This window comes from Dendrobates tinctorius, unplaced genomic scaffold (genome assembly GCF_039654945.1).
Source record: "Dendrobates tinctorius isolate UK_male_01 unplaced genomic scaffold, ASM3965494v1 ptg000071l, whole genome shotgun sequence".
NCBI classification, from domain to species: Eukaryota; Metazoa; Chordata; class Amphibia; order Anura; family Dendrobatidae; genus Dendrobates; species Dendrobates tinctorius.
This window is the reverse complement of record NW_027361739.1, coordinates 20585582-20601708: the sequence shown is the minus strand read 5'-3', so window position 1 is coordinate 20601708 and position 16127 is coordinate 20585582. Positions and strand designations below refer to the sequence as shown.

Sequence of the window (16127 nt, the reverse complement as noted above, 5' to 3'; positions counted from 1 at the left end):
AATATGGGTCCATGGCCTCTTGGGCACCGGCAAAGGCATCAACAACCCACTAGAGCGAGAACAAGGTTTAGACCGGGAGCAAGTCCCACAGGACTGCACAAAATTCCTGACATCACGAGACAAGGCGGGCCACCAAAAAGACCGACTCACCAGATCTCTAGTACCAAAAATACCTGGATGACCAGCCAATGCAGAGCAATGAACTTCAGACATCACTCTCTTCCTCCACTGGTCAGGAACATACAACTTTCCACTGGGACAACGCTCAGGTTTGTCCGCCTGAAACTCTTCCAGAGCACGTCTCAAATCGGGCGAGATGGCAGAAAGAACTACCCCCTCGCCTAAGATGGTAGCAGGCTTGGCCACAACAGGAGAATCAGCAAAGAAACTCCTAGAGAGGGCGTCTGCCTTGACATTCTTAGTGTCAGGAAGAAAAGAGACCACAAAATCAAAACGTGTGAAAAACAAGGCCCACCTAGCCTGTCTAGGATTCAAGCATTTGGCCGACTCCAGGTAAATCAAATTCTTGTGGTCAGTAAGGACCACGACCTGGTATTTAGCTCCCTCCAACCAATGTCTCCACTCCTCAAATGCCCATTTCATGGGCAACAGTTCCCGATTCCCCACATCATAGTTACATTCGGATGGGGAGAACTTTCGGGAAAAGAAAGCACAGGGATTCATTTTAGATGTCACAGGATCTTTTTGGGACAAAACAGCTCCTGCACCAATCTCAGAGGCGTCCACCTCTACCTGAAATGGGAGTGAGACATCAGGTTGCCGCAGAACCGGAGCAGAAGTGAATCTTTGCTTCAGCTCCTGAAAGGAAGAAACAGCCTCCGGAGACCAATTTACCACATCAGCACCCTTCTTAGTCAAATCAGTCAATGGCTTGGCAATACTAGAAATATTAGCTATAAATTTCTGATAAAAATTAGCAAAACCCAAAAACTTCTGGAGGGCCTTCAAAGAAGTGGGCTGAACCCAATCATAAATGGCCTGTACCTTGGCCGGGTCCATTTCAATAGTTGACGGAGACAAAATGAATCCCAAAAATGAAATCTTCTGTACCCCAAAAAGGCATTTCGATCCCTTGACATACAGGGAATTCTCCCTCAAAATCCGGAACACAGTCAGAACATGGTCCACATGAGAGTCCCAATCCTTGGAAAAGATCAAAATATCATCCAGATAGATAATCATAAATGTATCCACAAAGTCTCGGAAAATATCGTTCATGAAGGATTGGAAGACAGAAGGGGCATTAGTGAGCCCAAAAGGCATCACCAGGTACTCAAAATGTCCCTCCGGAGTATTAAACGCCGTCTTCCATTCATCCCCATGCTTAATGCGAATAAGATTATACGCACCCCTGAGGTCAAGCTTGGTAAACCAGCAAGCACCTTTAACTCTGGAGAATAGATCAGAAATCAAGGGTAACGGATACTGATATTTAACAGTAATTTTGTTGAGGGCACGATAGTCAATACAAGGCCTTAATGAACCATCTTTTTTAGCCACGAAAAAAAAACCAGCACCTAAGGGTGAAGAGGATGGTCTAATATGACCCTTCTCCAACGACTCCTTAATATAGGATCGCATAGCCTCATGCTCGGGTACAGATAAACTGAAGAGCCGACCCTTGGGAAATTTACACCCTGGGCTCAGCTCAATTGCACAGTCATAACTCCTATGAGGAAAAGACGCAGACTCATTCTCACTAAATACATCATAAAAGTCAGCCAAATAGTCAGGAACATCATGCGACTGGGGAGAGGTGGAGAAAACAGGAGCATCACTAAGGGCACACCGACAACCCCAACTCACCACAGACACAGATTTCCAATCCAAAACTGGATTATGGATTTGCAACCAGGGAAACCCCAGAACAATGGTATCATGCAAATTATGCAACACCAAAAATCTGCAATTTTCTTGATTTTCTTTTTGGACCCAGGTGGTAATGCGGGTCGCCCCGACCCGCATTACCACTTGGGTCCAAAACTGAGGTTTATTTTTTGCCAAAGGAGTCGCATCAATACCCCTCAAAGGGATAGGCGTCCGCAAAGGAGTCATAGGAAATCCACAACGTTTAGCAAAATCCAAGTCCATCAGGTTCAGAGCTGCTCCCGAATCCACAAAAGCCTTGGCGGAAAATGTGGACAGGGAGCAGATCAGAGTAATTGCCAGAAGAAACTTATGTTGAACACCACCCACAGAAAACGTGTGAGCACAACGTTTCTCTCGTTTAGGGCAAACAGAAATAATATGCAAGGCATCTCCACAAAATAAACACAGCTTATTATGCCTTCTGAACTCCTGACGTTGCGCCCTGGACAAAACTCTATCACATTGCATAGGTTCAGACATTTGTTCAACAGGTGGCAACACCTCTCGTGCGGTCTTGCGTACACGCAAACGCCGATCAACCTGAATGGCTAATGACATAGAATCGTCAAGACCAGAGGGAACAAGAAATCCCACCATAGTATCCTTTACGGTTTCTGACAAACCTTTCCGAAAGAGAGCTGCCAAGGCATCATCATTCCAGGTAGTAAGGACCGCCCACTTTCGGAATTTTTGACAGTACAACTCTGCAGAATCCTGACCCTGGCTCAATGCCAACAGGGCCTTTTCAGCCTGATCAATAGCATTAGGTTCATCATACAACAACCCCAAGGTTTGAAAAAATGCATCCACATTATTTAGAATAGGATCATCAGGTTTCAAAGAAAACGCCCAATCCTGAGGATCGCCGCGCAGCAAAGAGATGACAATTTTAACCCGCTGCGCGGAGCTCCCCGACAAGTTAGGCTTCAAGGCAAAAAATAATTTGCAATTATTCTTGAAATTCAAAAATTTAGACCTTTCCTATCCAATCCCCAAAAAACACATCAGGAGTGGGGATCTTTGGTTCAGCAGCATGTGAATGAGTAAGATAGGCGGAAATTCCCCACACTTCCGCAGCAAGCTGCTCCACACGATCAGACAATTGCTTCATCTTCATTGAGAGAAAAAAAAATTCCCCCTACGTCCTCAGAGATATAGAGGAAAAAATATACACACAGAAATTCTGACACCTTTTTTTTTTTTCTTACAATTCTTTCCTGCTATTGAGTACCCTAGGATCTGCGGTATGGCCGGTGATTGTTATGGATGAGTCACCGAAGGAGGAAAAAACAAAAATAATAGCTAAGTCCAGAAAACCAGAGAAGTTGCACCCCATCTTCTGCATACTATTAAGAATGCCTTATCACACCGACTTAATATATCATGAAAACCTTTCCTCTTTAAGAATTACCAAGGAGTGATTCCTATTAAAAGAACTGAACCTGTAGGCCCTGAAGAACAGGGACTTACCAGTAGACTCATGACAATGGTTGTTCATCGCAAATTCAGCTAGAGATAAGTAAGTAACCCAATCTGTTATGGATGAGTCACCAAAGGAGGAAAAAACAAAAATAATAGCTAAGTTCAGAAAACCAGAGAAGTTGGAAGCTATCGGATTGCAGACCCCTGAACCTATCCACAACAACTAGCAGTAGCCGTGGGGGGTTCCTACGGTGCCCTAGACCCCTTGATCACAGCCGGAGAACTAAATTAGCCTAAAGATGGAAAGGGGAAATCTAAACTGCCCCAGAGCAGACCCCAAAGCAATAGGCAGCCCCCAACATATAATGACTGTGAAGTAAGATGAAAAAACACTAACACAGATAGAAAGATAGGTTGAGCAAATGATGGGGCCCAAGCTAACTAAATAGGACAGGATAGAAAAGCTGCTGTCTGCAATCTGCAAAAACCCTATACAAAAATGAACCAACAGACTGATAGGAAAAACAGGCCCTGAAGTCGCGAGGCTTCAAAAAGACTATATCAGCACTCAGGTATAATCTGAAGACAGAGCCAGAGATCAACAGATCAGAGACAAAAATGGAATTCAGCTCACCCCTGGCCGGGGATGGCTGAACTCCAAAAAACAAGGCAAACAAAACCAGAACTAAAGTGCACAAAAGGCAGAGCAAAACTTAGCTTTGAGAAGCAGAAATCAGACTGGTCTCCAAGAATCCAGCAGGAAAATCACCGGCAAGGCAGCAGGGCGTCGGCTGCCTTATATCCAGTCATCAGTTCCGGTGACCCAGTCATCATCTACCTGCTCAGCTGTTTGGTAATCAGCCTCACTACCTTCCTTCACCAGAAGAGGGAGTTCATCAGACCTCACTGGTGAAGGGAAAAATGAACTCACAACAGTACCTCCCCCTTGAGGAGAGGTCACCGAACCCTCATCCATGCCACCAGAGCGATCAGGGTGAGCCCGATGAAAGGCACACACCAATCTTTCGGCATGAATATCAGAGGCAGAGACCCAGGAATTATCCTCCTGACCATAACCCTTCCACTTAACCAAATAATGGAGTCTCCGTCTAGCCAGACGGGAATCCAGTATCTTCTCTACCTCATACTCCATGTTACCTTCAACCAATACAGGGTCAGGAGGTGCCACCCCAGGAACTACTGGTTCAACAAACCTCTTCAACAAGGACTTATGGAACACATTATGAATCTTAAACGTGACAGGAAGAGCCAACTGAAAAGAGACCGGATTAATAATCTCCAAAATCTTGTAAGGTCCAATAAATCTAGGCTTAAACTTAGGAGAAGCCACCTTCATAGCGATATTTTTTGATGACAACCAAACCATATCACCCACCATAAACTGGGGATCAATGGTCCTATGTCGGTTGGAAAACTGCTGGGCCTTTTCCTGGGAGAGAGACAACTTATCCACCACTTGGTCCCAGATCTGGTGCATTCTCTCCACCACAGTGTCAACACCTGGGCAGGCAGAAGGCTCCACCTGCCCTGAAGAAAATCGAGGATGAAAACCAAAGTTACAAAAAAAAGGTGGCATCAAAGTGGCAGAACTAGCTCTATTATTTAAAGCAAATTCGGCCAAGGGCAAAAATGAAACCCAATCATCCTGATCAGCCGAAATAAAACATCTCAAATACGACTCCAAAGTCTGGTTTGTTCTCTCCGTCTGCCCGTTGGTCTGAGGGTGAAATGCAGAGGAGAAGGACAACTGAATTCCCAGCTTGGAACAGAAAGTCCTCCACAATCTAGACACAAACTGAACTCCTCTGTCAGACCCAATGTTCTCAGGAATCCCGTGCAAGCGAACTACCTATTGCAAAAACAAGGGCACCAACTCAGAGGAAGATGGCAACGGGAGTGGTACAAGATGGACCATCTTAGAGAATCTATCACAAATCACCCAAATAACGGTCATTCTCTGAGAGACAGGCATATCAGAGATAAAATCCATTGAAATATGGGTCCATGGCCTCTTGGGCACCGGCAAAGGCATCAACAACCCACTAGAGCGAGAACAAGGTTTAGACCGGGAGCAAGTCCCACAGGACTGCACAAAATTCCTGACATCACGAGACAAGGCGGGCCACCAAAAAGACCGACTCACCAGATCTCTAGTACCAAAAATACCTGGATGACCAGCCAATGCAGAGCAATGAACTTCAGACATCACTCTCTTCCTCCACTGGTCAGGAACATACAACTTTCCACTGGGACAACGCTCAGGTTTGTCCGCCTGAAACTCTTCCAGAGCACGTCTCAAATCGGGCGAGATGGCAGAAAGAACTACCCCCTCGCCTAAGATGGTAGCAGGCTTGGCCACAACAGGAGAATCAGCAAAGAAACTCCTAGAGAGGGCGTCTGCCTTGACATTCTTAGTGTCAGGAAGAAAAGAGACCACAAAATCAAAACGTGTGAAAAACAAGGCCCACCTAGCCTGTCTAGGATTCAAGCATTTGGCCGACTCCAGGTAAGTCAAATTCTTGTGGTCAGTAAGGACCACGACCTGGTATTTAGCTCCCTCCAACCAATGTCTCCACTCCTCAAATGCCCATTTCATGGGCAACAGTTCCCGATTCCCCACATCATAGTTACATTCGGATGGGGAGAACTTTCGGGAAAAGAAAGCACAGGGATTCATTTTAGATGTCACAGGATCTTTTTGGGACAAAACAGCTCCTGCACCAATCTCAGAGGCGTCCACCTCTACCTGAAATGGGAGTGAGACATCAGGTTGCCGCAGAACCGGAGCAGAAGTGAATCTTTGCTTCAGCTCCTGAAAGGAAGAAACAGCCTCCGGAGACCAATTTACCACATCAGCACCCTTCTTAGTCAAATCAGTCAATGGCTTGGCAATACTAGAAATATTAGCTATAAATTTCTGATAAAAATTAGCAAAACCCAAAAACTTCTGGAGGGCCTTCAAAGAAGTGGGCTGAACCCAATCATAAATGGCCTGTACCTTGGCCGGGTCCATTTCAATAGTTGACGGAGACAAAATGAATCCCAAAAATGAAATCTTCTGTACCCCAAAAAGGCATTTCGATCCCTTGACATACAGGGAATTCTCCCTCAAAATCCGGAACACAGTCAGAACATGGTCCACATGAGAGTCCCAATCCTTGGAAAAGATCAAAATATCATCCAGATAGATAATCATAAATGTATCCACAAAGTCTCGGAAAATATCGTTCATGAAGGATTGGAAGACAGAAGGGGCATTAGTGAGCCCAAAAGGCATCACCAGGTACTCAAAATGTCCCTCCGGAGTATTAAACGCCGTCTTCCATTCATCCCCATGCTTAATGCGAATAAGATTATACGCACCCCTGAGGTCAAGCTTGGTAAACCAGCAAGCACCTTTAACTCTGGAGAATAGATCAGAAATCAAGGGTAACGGATACTGATATTTAACAGTAATTTTGTTGAGGGCACGATAGTCAATACAAGGCCTTAATGAACCATCTTTTTTAGCCACGAAAAAAAAACCAGCACCTAAGGGTGAAGAGGATGGTCTAATATGACCCTTCTCCAACGACTCCTTAATATAGGATCGCATAGCCTCATGCTCGGGTACAGATAAACTGAAGAGCCGACCCTTGGGAAATTTACACCCTGGGCTCAGCTCAATTGCACAGTCATAACTCCTATGAGGAAAAGACGCAGACTCATTCTCACTAAATACATCATAAAAGTCAGCCAAATAGTCAGGAACATCATGCGACTGGGGAGAGGTGGAGAAAACAGGAGCATCACTAAGGGCACACCGACAACCCCAACTCACCACAGACACAGATTTCCAATCCAAAACTGGATTATGGATTTGCAACCAGGGAAACCCCAGAACAATGGTATCATGCAAATTATGCAACACCAAAAATCTGCAATTTTCTTGATTTTCTTTTTGGACCCAGGTGGTAATGCGGGTCGCCCCGACCCGCATTACCACTTGGGTCCAAAACTGAGGTTTATTTTTTGCCAAAGGAGTCGCATCAATACCCCTCAAAGGGATAGGCGTCCGCAAAGGAGTCATAGGAAATCCACAACGTTTAGCAAAATCCAAGTCCATCAGGTTCAGAGCTGCTCCCGAATCCACAAAAGCCTTGGCGGAAAATGTGGACAGGGAGCAGATCAGAGTAATTGCCAGAAGAAACTTATGTTGAACACCACCCACAGAAAACGTGTGAGCACAACGTTTCTCTCGTTTAGGGCAAACAGAAATAATATGCAAGGCATCTCCACAAAATAAACACAGCTTATTATGCCTTCTGAACTCCTGACGTTGCGCCCTGGACAAAACTCTATCACATTGCATAGGTTCAGACATTTGTTCAACAGGTGGCAACACCTCTCGTGCGGTCTTGCGTACACGCAAACGCCGATCAACCTGAATGGCTAATGACATAGAATCGTCAAGACCAGAGGGAACAAGAAATCCCACCATAGTATCCTTTACGGTTTCTGACAAACCTTTCCGAAAGAGAGCTGCCAAGGCATCATCATTCCAGGTAGTAAGGACCGCCCACTTTCGGAATTTTTGACAGTACAACTCTGCAGAATCCTGACCCTGGCTCAATGCCAACAGGGCCTTTTCAGCCTGATCAATAGCATTAGGTTCATCATACAACAACCCCAAGGTTTGAAAAAATGCATCCACATTATTTAGAATAGGATCATCAGGTTTCAAAGAAAACGCCCAATCCTGAGGATCGCCGCGCAGCAAAGAGATGACAATTTTAACCCGCTGCGCGGAGCTCCCCGACAAGTTAGGCTTCAAGGCAAAAAATAATTTGCAATTATTCTTGAAATTCAAAAATTTAGACCTTTCCTATCCAATCCCCAAAAAACACATCAGGAGTGGGGATCTTTGGTTCAGCAGCATGTGAATGAGTAAGATAGGCGGAAATTCCCCACACTTCCGCAGCAAGCTGCTCCACACGATCAGACAATTGCTTCATCTTCATTGAGAGAAAAAAAAATTCCCCCTACGTCCTCAGAGATATAGAGGAAAAAATATACACACAGAAATTCTGACACCTTTTTTTTTTTTCTTACAATTCTTTCCTGCTATTGAGTACCCTAGGATCTGCGGTATGGCCGGTGATTGTTATGGATGAGTCACCGAAGGAGGAAAAAACAAAAATAATAGCTAAGTCCAGAAAACCAGAGAAGTTGCACCCCATCTTCTGCATACTATTAAGAATGCCTTATCACACCGACTTAATATATCATGAAAACCTTTCCTCTTTAAGAATTACCAAGGAGTGATTCCTATTAAAAGAACTGAACCTGTAGGCCCTGAAGAACAGGGACTTACCAGTAGACTCATGACAATGGTTGTTCATCGCAAATTCAGCTAGAGATAAGTAAGTAACCCAATCTGTTATGGATGAGTCACCAAAGGAGGAAAAAACAAAAATAATAGCTAAGTTCAGAAAACCAGAGAAGTTGGAAGCTATCGGATTGCAGACCCCTGAACCTATCCACAACAACTAGCAGTAGCCGTGGGGGGTTCCTACGGTGCCCTAGACCCCTTGATCACAGCCGGAGAACTAAATTAGCCTAAAGATGGAAAGGGGAAATCTAAACTGCCCCAGAGCAGACCCCAAAGCAATAGGCAGCCCCCAACATATAATGACTGTGAAGTAAGATGAAAAAACACTAACACAGATAGAAAGATAGGTTGAGCAAATGATGGGGCCCAAGCTAACTAAATAGGACAGGATAGAAAAGCTGCTGTCTGCAATCTGCAAAAACCCTATACAAAAATGAACCAACAGACTGATAGGAAAAACAGGCCCTGAAGTCGCGAGGCTTCAAAAAGACTATATCAGCACTCAGGTATAATCTGAAGACAGAGCCAGAGATCAACAGATCAGAGACAAAAATGGAATTCAGCTCACCCCTGGCCGGGGATGGCTGAACTCCAAAAAACAAGGCAAACAAAACCAGAACTAAAGTGCACAAAAGGCAGAGCAAAACTTAGCTTTGAGAAGCAGAAATCAGACTGGTCTCCAAGAATCCAGCAGGAAAATCACCGGCAAGGCAGCAGGGCGTCGGCTGCCTTATATCCAGTCATCAGTTCCGGTGACCCAGTCATCATCTACCTGCTCAGCTGTTTGGTAATCAGCCTCACTACCTTCCTTCACCAGAAGAGGGAGTTCATCAGACCTCACTGGTGAAGGGAAAAATGAACTCACAACAGTACCTCCCCCTTGAGGAGAGGTCACCGAACCCTCATCCATGCCACCAGAGCGATCAGGGTGAGCCCGATGAAAGGCACACACCAATCTTTCGGCATGAATATCAGAGGCAGAGACCCAGGAATTATCCTCCTGACCATAACCCTTCCACTTAACCAAATAATGGAGTCTCCGTCTAGCCAGACGGGAATCCAGTATCTTCTCTACCTCATACTCCATGTTACCTTCAACCAATACAGGGTCAGGAGGTGCCACCCCAGGAACTACTGGTTCAACAAACCTCTTCAACAAGGACTTATGGAACACATTATGAATCTTAAACGTGACAGGAAGAGCCAACTGAAAAGAGACCGGATTAATAATCTCCAAAATCTTGTAAGGTCCAATAAATCTAGGCTTAAACTTAGGAGAAGCCACCTTCATAGCGATATTTTTTGATGACAACCAAACCATATCACCCACCATAAACTGGGGATCAATGGTCCTATGTCGGTTGGAAAACTGCTGGGCCTTTTCCTGGGAGAGAGACAACTTATCCACCACTTGGTCCCAGATCTGGTGCATTCTCTCCACCACAGTGTCAACACCTGGGCAGGCAGAAGGCTCCACCTGCCCTGAAGAAAATCGAGGATGAAAACCAAAGTTACAAAAAAAAGGTGGCATCAAAGTGGCAGAACTAGCTCTATTATTTAAAGCAAATTCGGCCAAGGGCAAAAATGAAACCCAATCATCCTGATCAGCCGAAATAAAACATCTCAAATACGACTCCAAAGTCTGGTTTGTTCTCTCCGTCTGCCCGTTGGTCTGAGGGTGAAATGCAGAGGAGAAGGACAACTGAATTCCCAGCTTGGAACAGAAAGTCCTCCACAATCTAGACACAAACTGAACTCCTCTGTCAGACCCAATGTTCTCAGGAATCCCGTGCAAGCGAACTACCTATTGCAAAAACAAGGGCACCAACTCAGAGGAAGATGGCAACGGGAGTGGTACAAGATGGACCATCTTAGAGAATCTATCACAAATCACCCAAATAACGGTCATTCTCTGAGAGACAGGCATATCAGAGATAAAATCCATTGAAATATGGGTCCATGGCCTCTTGGGCACCGGCAAAGGCATCAACAACCCACTAGAGCGAGAACAAGGTTTAGACCGGGAGCAAGTCCCACAGGACTGCACAAAATTCCTGACATCACGAGACAAGGCGGGCCACCAAAAAGACCGACTCACCAGATCTCTAGTACCAAAAATACCTGGATGACCAGCCAATGCAGAGCAATGAACTTCAGACATCACTCTCTTCCTCCACTGGTCAGGAACATACAACTTTCCACTGGGACAACGCTCAGGTTTGTCCGCCTGAAACTCTTCCAGAGCACGTCTCAAATCGGGCGAGATGGCAGAAAGAACTACCCCCTCGCCTAAGATGGTAGCAGGCTTGGCCACAACAGGAGAATCAGCAAAGAAACTCCTAGAGAGGGCGTCTGCCTTGACATTCTTAGTGTCAGGAAGAAAAGAGACCACAAAATCAAAACGTGTGAAAAACAAGGCCCACCTAGCCTGTCTAGGATTCAAGCATTTGGCCGACTCCAGGTAAGTCAAATTCTTGTGGTCAGTAAGGACCACGACCTGGTATTTAGCTCCCTCCAACCAATGTCTCCACTCCTCAAATGCCCATTTCATGGGCAACAGTTCCCGATTCCCCACATCATAGTTACATTCGGATGGGGAGAACTTTCGGGAAAAGAAAGCACAGGGATTCATTTTAGATGTCACAGGATCTTTTTGGGACAAAACAGCTCCTGCACCAATCTCAGAGGCGTCCACCTCTACCTGAAATGGGAGTGAGACATCAGGTTGCCGCAGAACCGGAGCAGAAGTGAATCTTTGCTTCAGCTCCTGAAAGGAAGAAACAGCCTCCGGAGACCAATTTACCACATCAGCACCCTTCTTAGTCAAATCAGTCAATGGCTTGGCAATACTAGAAATATTAGCTATAAATTTCTGATAAAAATTAGCAAAACCCAAAAACTTCTGGAGGGCCTTCAAAGAAGTGGGCTGAACCCAATCATAAATGGCCTGTACCTTGGCCGGGTCCATTTCAATAGTTGACGGAGACAAAATGAATCCCAAAAATGAAATCTTCTGTACCCCAAAAAGGCATTTCGATCCCTTGACATACAGGGAATTCTCCCTCAAAATCCGGAACACAGTCAGAACATGGTCCACATGAGAGTCCCAATCCTTGGAAAAGATCAAAATATCATCCAGATAGATAATCATAAATGTATCCACAAAGTCTCGGAAAATATCGTTCATGAAGGATTGGAAGACAGAAGGGGCATTAGTGAGCCCAAAAGGCATCACCAGGTACTCAAAATGTCCCTCCGGAGTATTAAACGCCGTCTTCCATTCATCCCCATGCTTAATGCGAATAAGATTATACGCACCCCTGAGGTCAAGCTTGGTAAACCAGCAAGCACCTTTAACTCTGGAGAATAGATCAGAAATCAAGGGTAACGGATACTGATATTTAACAGTAATTTTGTTGAGGGCACGATAGTCAATACAAGGCCTTAATGAACCATCTTTTTTAGCCACGAAAAAAAAACCAGCACCTAAGGGTGAAGAGGATGGTCTAATATGACCCTTCTCCAACGACTCCTTAATATAGGATCGCATAGCCTCATGCTCGGGTACAGATAAACTGAAGAGCCGACCCTTGGGAAATTTACACCCTGGGCTCAGCTCAATTGCACAGTCATAACTCCTATGAGGAAAAGACGCAGACTCATTCTCACTAAATACATCATAAAAGTCAGCCAAATAGTCAGGAACATCATGCGACTGGGGAGAGGTGGAGAAAACAGGAGCATCACTAAGGGCACACCGACAACCCCAACTCACCACAGACACAGATTTCCAATCCAAAACTGGATTATGGATTTGCAACCAGGGAAACCCCAGAACAATGGTATCATGCAAATTATGCAACACCAAAAATCTGCAATTTTCTTGATTTTCTTTTTGGACCCAGGTGGTAATGCGGGTCGCCCCGACCCGCATTACCACTTGGGTCCAAAACTGAGGTTTATTTTTTGCCAAAGGAGTCGCATCAATACCCCTCAAAGGGATAGGCGTCCGCAAAGGAGTCATAGGAAATCCACAACGTTTAGCAAAATCCAAGTCCATCAGGTTCAGAGCTGCTCCCGAATCCACAAAAGCCTTGGCGGAAAATGTGGACAGGGAGCAGATCAGAGTAATTGCCAGAAGAAACTTATGTTGAACACCACCCACAGAAAACGTGTGAGCACAACGTTTCTCTCGTTTAGGGCAAACAGAAATAATATGCAAGGCATCTCCACAAAATAAACACAGCTTATTATGCCTTCTGAACTCCTGACGTTGCGCCCTGGACAAAACTCTATCACATTGCATAGGTTCAGACATTTGTTCAACAGGTGGCAACACCTCTCGTGCGGTCTTGCGTACACGCAAACGCCGATCAACCTGAATGGCTAATGACATAGAATCGTCAAGACCAGAGGGAACAAGAAATCCCACCATAGTATCCTTTACGGTTTCTGACAAACCTTTCCGAAAGAGAGCTGCCAAGGCATCATCATTCCAGGTAGTAAGGACCGCCCACTTTCGGAATTTTTGACAGTACAACTCTGCAGAATCCTGACCCTGGCTCAATGCCAACAGGGCCTTTTCAGCCTGATCAATAGCATTAGGTTCATCATACAACAACCCCAAGGTTTGAAAAAATGCATCCACATTATTTAGAATAGGATCATCAGGTTTCAAAGAAAACGCCCAATCCTGAGGATCGCCGCGCAGCAAAGAGATGACAATTTTAACCCGCTGCGCGGAGCTCCCCGACAAGTTAGGCTTCAAGGCAAAAAATAATTTGCAATTATTCTTGAAATTCAAAAATTTAGACCTTTCCTATCCAATCCCCAAAAAACACATCAGGAGTGGGGATCTTTGGTTCAGCAGCATGTGAATGAGTAAGATAGGCGGAAATTCCCCACACTTCCGCAGCAAGCTGCTCCACACGATCAGACAATTGCTTCATCTTCATTGAGAGAAAAAAAAATTCCCCCTACGTCCTCAGAGATATAGAGGAAAAAATATACACACAGAAATTCTGACACCTTTTTTTTTTTTCTTACAATTCTTTCCTGCTATTGAGTACCCTAGGATCTGCGGTATGGCCGGTGATTGTTATGGATGAGTCACCGAAGGAGGAAAAAACAAAAATAATAGCTAAGTCCAGAAAACCAGAGAAGTTGCACCCCATCTTCTGCATACTATTAAGAATGCCTTATCACACCGACTTAATATATCATGAAAACCTTTCCTCTTTAAGAATTACCAAGGAGTGATTCCTATTAAAAGAACTGAACCTGTAGGCCCTGAAGAACAGGGACTTACCAGTAGACTCATGACAATGGTTGTTCATCGCAAATTCAGCTAGAGATAAGTAAGTAACCCAATCTGTTATGGATGAGTCACCAAAGGAGGAAAAAACAAAAATAATAGCTAAGTTCAGAAAACCAGAGAAGTTGGAAGCTATCGGATTGCAGACCCCTGAACCTATCCACAACAACTAGCAGTAGCCGTGGGGGGTTCCTACGGTGCCCTAGACTCCTCGATCACAGCCGGAGAACTAAATTGGCCTAAAGACAGAAAGGGGAAATCTAAACTGCCCCAGAGCAGACCCCAAAGCAATAGGCAGCCCCCAACATATAATGACTGTGAAGTAAGATGAAAAAACACTAACACAGATAGAAAGATAGGTTGAGCAAATGATGGGGCCCAAGCTAACTAAATAGGACAGGATAGAAAAGCTGCTGTCTGCAATCCGCAAAAACCCTATCCAAAAATGAACCAACAGACTGATAGGAAAAACAGGCCCTGAAGTCGCTAGGCTTCAAAAAGACTATATCAGCACTCAGGTATATTCTGAAGACAGAGCCAGAGATCAACAGATCAGAGACAAAAATGGAATTCAGCTCACCCCCGGCCAGGGATGGCTGAACTCCAAAAAACAAGGCAAACAAAACCAGAACTAAAGTGCACAAAAGGCAGAGCAAAACTTAGCTTTGAGAAGCAGAAATCAGACTGGTCTCCCAGAATCCAGCAGGAAAATCACCGGCAAGGCAGCTGCCTTATATCCAGTCATCAGTTCCTGTGACCCAGTCATCATCTACCTGCTCAGCTGTTTGGTAATCAGCCTCACTACCTTCCTTCGCCAGAAGAGGGAGTTCAGACCTCACTGGTGAAGGGAAAAATGAACTCACAACACCAATCCTCCTGATTCTCAGATACCCAAACACCTAAGATAAGTCCCAAAATTCTGGTTAACATGTTCAGTTTGCTCATTAGACTGTGGATGAAAGGCTGAGTAAAACAACTGACGGTTCCCCACCCGAGTGCAAAACGCTTTCTAACATTTAGAAAATAAATTGCATCCCCCGGTCAGAAACAATATCGGTCGGTACCCAATGTAGTTTCACAATCTCTTTGATGAAAATTCACGCCAAGGTCTTGGGGTTGGGTAAGGCAGAAAGCGCAATCAAATGGGACATCTTACTGAATCTGTCACATTTTGAAAAAGACATCAGCAAACTGGAGCAAGTTCAGAAAAGAGCGACCAGAATGGTGACAGGTCTGCAAACCCTGTCTTATGAGGAAAAGTTGCAGGATTTGGGAATGTTTAGCTTGCAGAATTGAAGACTGAGAAGAGACTTAATAGCTGTCTACAAATATCACAAGATCTCAAGGGCTGTCACATTGTAGAAGGATCATCTTTATTCTCATTTGCACAAGGAAAGACTTGAAGCAATGGGATGAAACTGAATGGGAGGAGACACAGATTAGATATTAGAAAAAACTTTTTGACAGAGTGATCAATGAGTGGAACAGACTGCCACGGGAGGTGGTGAGTTCTCCTTCAATAGAAGTCTTCAAACAGAGGCTGGACAGACATCTGTCTTGGATGATTAAGCAAATCCTGCTTTTAACAGGGGGTTGGACCAGATGGCCCAGGAGGTCCCTTTCAACTCTACGATTCTATGATTCTGTCCACTACCACCAAAATAACTGTATTACCAGCAGACTGGGGTAAATATGTAATGAAATGTACTGACAAATGAGTCCAAGGTCTACTGGTAATAGCCAATGGTTGAAGAGACCCAGACAGAGGAGTAAGAGGGGTCATACAATGCACACACACATACTATAGGTCACTATATACTCCCAAACATCATGATGCACCCCAGAACACCAAAAACACTGGGTAAGAATATCCGTGGTGGCTTTACTACCTAGGTGACCGGCCAAGACGGTATCATGATGTTCACTTATCACTTTAAGACGGAGATTCACAGGTGCGAACAGTTTTCCTAAAGAACCTGCAGCAGGGGCCTCCCTTGAGCCTCTGCAAAGTCTTTCTCAAGGTCAGATCTTATAGCAGTAAGCTGTAGTATAGGAACCAGTTCATAATTATCTTCACCTCCAGGTAAAGAACGGGATAAGGAATTGGCT

General features: G+C 44.8%; 1 protein-coding gene across 1 annotated transcript in view; it reads right to left on the bottom strand.

Annotated features, from left to right (window-relative positions):
• Positions 1 to 16127, bottom strand: part of LOC141096088 (cadherin-like protein 26) — a 162892-nt gene that overhangs the window by 121425 nt on the left and 25340 nt on the right. The window lies entirely within an intron of this gene.